The sequence below is a fragment of the Somniosus microcephalus genome, unplaced genomic scaffold, assembly GCF_052327205.1.
Source record: "Somniosus microcephalus isolate GS21.2 unplaced genomic scaffold, FLI_Smic_1.0 unresolved_chr1, whole genome shotgun sequence".
In the NCBI taxonomy this organism is placed as follows: Eukaryota; Metazoa; Chordata; class Chondrichthyes; order Squaliformes; family Somniosidae; genus Somniosus; species Somniosus microcephalus.
This window is the reverse complement of record NW_028225179.1, coordinates 59,711,688-59,716,122: the sequence shown is the minus strand read 5'-3', so window position 1 is coordinate 59,716,122 and position 4,435 is coordinate 59,711,688. Positions and strand designations below refer to the sequence as shown.

Below are 4,435 nucleotides of genomic sequence, written 5' to 3'. Positions count from 1 at the left end.
ATCAGTAGAGTGCAGCTTCGAGCTTCTGTCCCTTGCGGCACCAGCTAATAAAACTCAGAGAATCATCATTATTTATTAAAAGAAGAAATCTGTCTTGATTGTGGTGAAACCTATTTATTCCTTCAAAACCCCACGCTCTCACATACCTGTGCCTTATTCTCCATAATTCAGACTCGCCTCTTCCAGCTGTTTCTTCCTTCCACAACCACTAGCCCTTCTTCACTTTCCTCCTTTCATTTCATTGTCACTTTCCTGCGGTTTTCCCTTAATCTGACATTCACTTTTGCCGACTTAGTGTCAGCTGTGGCTCAGTGGGTAGCACACTGGCCTCTGAGCCAGAAGGTCGTGGGTTCCAATTACATCCTGCAGGGACTAGAGCATAATTAATCCAGGGCTGTTTCTCCAGTGTAGTGCTGAGCGAGTGCTGCACGGTCGGAGGTGCCGTATTTTGGATCTGACGTTAAATCGAGGCCCCGCCTGCTCTCTCAGGTGGATGTAAAAGATCCCATGGCACTATTTCGAAGTAAGAGCAGGGGAGTTATTCCCGGTGTACTGTCCAATATTTATCCCTCAATCAACATAACAAAAACAGATTATCTGGTCATTATCACAATGCTGTTTGTGGGAGCTTGCTGTGCACAATATGGCTGCGGCGTTTCCCATATTGCAACAGTGACTACACTCCAAATGTACGTCATTGACTGTAAAGCGCTTTGAGACGTCCGGTGGTCGTGGAAGGCGTTTGGGGTCAAAGTTTCTTTTTGCACAGAATTGAAACTAAATCATTCAAGATGGAATATTGTATTTGCTGCATCACAATAAACAATATCTTGTTATGAATGTTAGCTGATTTGTTCCCCAATGTCAGAGGAAGAATTGTCTGATCTCCTCATTTATTTAGTGTAAGACACAAACACAGGTATTCATTAAGAATCAACTCACAGATTGACACTGAGATAAATGCAGCGAGAGACACAGACAGCATCGGGACACAAGGCGGACAAGAGAGATGGATAAAAACAAAACAGCCTCAGACTCCAGCAGTCGGTGACTGGTAGCTGATAGATATCAGTGAGTGGAGATGAGCAACGGAGGCCTAGTTTGGCTCCATGGCTTAGCTGGTCAAAGCGCCTGTCTAGTAAACAGGCGATCCTGCGTTTGACTCCCAGCGGGACCTTTTTTTTCTTCTTTATGACTCTCCAGGGGTGAGTTTATTCTCGTGTGAAAGGGCTACAATCCTTTTAAATGCGACTTCGGCTGCATTAGTCCCCACTCTGGATAAAGGCTCCAGTTGCTATGGGACATGGGTCGAATTCCACCGCTCTCATAATTTCGGGCAGTGCTGATTTTGGCCTTCTCCAAAAATCCATCTTTTCTAAGCGGTGCCGTGCGTTACTTTGCTGTGGACAGAGCAGAAGAACAGCAGCTGGTGTGTGGTGCCGTGTTCATATAGTGGTCAGTACCCTGTGTTGTACCTGCAGCAACCTCGGTTGGAATCCCAGCCATGGTTTAACTCGCTTTATATATTTTGGTCTCTGTGGCACCTGCTGATAGAAAGCAACAAGAAATCAATCATTACTACATGAAACAAATATTATATGTTGGCGGTGAAAACCTATTTACTCCTTCAAAACCCCGCGCTCTCACATGCCTGAGCTTGATGCTCCATATTTCAACCCACCTCTTCTCCCAGCTTTTTCTTCCTTCCACAATCAATAGCCCTCCTTTTCTTTCCTCCTTCCATTTCTTTACCACTTTCCTGAGGTATTACCTTAATCTTACATTCACTTTCAACTGCTTAACTTCAGCAAACTTAAGTTTGCTCTGTGACAATCGTTGTTCCTGGGGGGACATGTCCCATTTGCAACAATCTCAATTGGTGCTTTGAAACCAGTCGATGCATTCAAACCTACGGAACCGCTCGACAGACAGGCATTGCGAAAGCAGGGCCAGCCTTCAGAAGCAAAATAGCCGGATTGCCCACGGAATTTCCTTGGCCTAATGGATAAAGCGTCTGATTTCGCTGCTAATCGTAATCGGGATTGTTGTCAGTCACGGATCCTTCTGTGCCTATTTAAAATGGGTGAGCTCACAGCCTCGGATCATTCTGTGTGTTAGTCTTTTTTAAAGGAATGCGATTTCAGCTGCGATGACCGTGTCCGCTCTATCTCCCGCACTTCTGCCCTCACCCCTGCCCCTCCCCCCCGGAACCACGATAGGGTTCCCCTTGTCCTCACCTTTCACCCCACCAGCCTCCACATTCAACTGATCATCCTCTGCCATTTCCAGTACCTCCAAAGTGAACCCACCACCAAACGCATCTTCCCCTCCACTTTCAGCATTCTGTAGGGACTGTTCCCTCCGAGACACCCTAGTCCACTCCTCTATCACCCCCAACAGACCTTCCCCTTCACCTTGCACCTTCCTGTGCAAGCGCAGGAGATGTAACACCTGCCCCTATACCTCCCCCCTTCCCACTGTCCAGGGCCCCAAACACCCTTTCCAGGTGAAACAGCGATTTACTTGTACTTCTTGCAATCTAGTATACTGTATTCGCTGCTCCCGATGCGGTCTCCTCTACATTGGGGAGACCAAACGCAGATTGGGTGACCACTTTGCGGAATATCTCCATTCAGTCCATAAGTGTGACCCCGAGCTTCCGGTCGCCTGTCATTTTAATTCACTGCTTCATTCCCACTCGGACCTCACTGTCCATGGCCTCTTGCATTGTTCCACGGAAGCTCAACGTAAACTCTAGCAACAGCACCTCATCTTCCGATTAGGCACTTTGCAGCCTTCCGGACTCAATATCGAGTTCAATAATTTCAGATCATAACCTCGGCCCCTATTAAATTTTTAATTACATTTTTTTCCACCCCTTTTTTTTGGGTCTTCCCTTCCCCCCGTTTCCTTTTTTTCTCTTTCCCAAATGGCAGCTGTCTCTCATCCTGCCAGTACACTTCACACCTAATCTGAGCTGTCTTTTGTCTCCACTGTCCTATTACCATCTCGTCTGGTTTTGAATACTTCTTAATGTCTCTACTTCTTTTGTTCCATCGCAGCCCTGCCTTCCATCTATTTAATTTAATTTCCAGTTTTGAAAAAGGGATCTCCCGAAACGTCGACTCTAATTTCTCTCCACGGATGTTGCCTGGCCTGCTGAGTATTTCCAGCATTTTCTGTTGTTATTTCGGATTTCCAGCATCTGCAGTATTTTTCTATCGTACGAGTTGTTAAGGTGTTGTGTTCGAAGTAGCATTGGGTTTCCCTGCGCAGATGCGAACCCAGCTCGCATAATTCGAAATATATCAATCTTTTCCTAAATCCACTCCTTTATATGAGGTGTTGCGCTGGATTTGCTCACAATCCTCCCCACAACTTCTTGACGACGGCAAACTTTTTCTTCTCTGTTCTGAATTTGACATCAAACCGACCATTTTTGACAGTCCCTCACCTGAATTAACGGACGGCCTTTTTATTTATTGTAGATCTGGGTGCACGGGCAGGTCAATTGGTGAAGCGGACTTTCTTGCAGATTAGTTCTGTTGGATACAAAGAGTAGTAAACGAAGTAACTAACGGCAGACGAGGTGGCCGAGTAGTTAAGGCGATGGAATGTTAATCCATTGTGCTTTGCACGCGTGGGTTCGAATCCCATCCTCGTCGTTTGTGTTAAAGTTTTGACACCTTCGATTCTTTTCACACTCACTTTTAACGTTATGTCCAAATTCACCTTTTGCTCCCAAGCCTGCTTAATTTAGCTTATGTCATGTCTCAAGTTACCAATATATACTTTAAAGGGAAAACACTTGTAAGTCTATGGAGAGTGGGACTAATTAGATAGCACTCTCAGAGACAGCTTACTTCAGTACCGTCAGAATCTGAGATTCCAGTACCTAATGAGTTTCTCGCTTATAGGTCGGCGGCTCGTTGGTCTAGGGGTATTTTTATCACTTTAGGCGTATCACAACTGAATTGCAATAGGCCCCAGCTTCAAATTCTGGTCGAACCCCAGTAGATTTTAGTCAAAACTCAGCTTCTTACAGCCAATCGACATTGTAGAAATCATAAATACTTTCCATTAAAAACATGTCGTTTTTAACCTATCTTTCGAAATCCCAGAGCTTCACAGGAGCAACTGAAAACCAATCAACTGAGTAAAGTTTAAGGGTCCGTCTCTGTGTTTCATTGGACGTCTTACACCCGTGTTCGATTCTGGCCAATGGAGGACCTTTACATTTTGCTTTCTGCACCCATGAGCTAGCCTGAATTGTGTTAAACTTACATTCAGCGTCAATCCTCTTGAAACACCTTCTGGCCTGAATATTAGACAGTGCTGCTTTGTCTAGCGCTGAAACGATGTGAGAACCTGACTTTTGAAATGGTCCCACGGGTGCCGAATTCAGAACACCATGCAAACCCACCACAAACACCAA

At 45.4% G+C, this 4,435-nt stretch overlaps 1 non-coding gene across 1 annotated transcript; it reads left to right on the top strand.

Moving 5' to 3' along the window:
• Positions 1-3,583: 3,583 nt before the first annotated feature.
• trnan-guu (transfer RNA asparagine (anticodon GUU)) lies at positions 3,584-3,665 on the top strand. The gene has a single exon. It is a non-coding gene; the product is annotated as a tRNA-Asn (tRNA).
• The last annotated feature ends 770 nt before the right edge of the window (positions 3,666-4,435 follow it).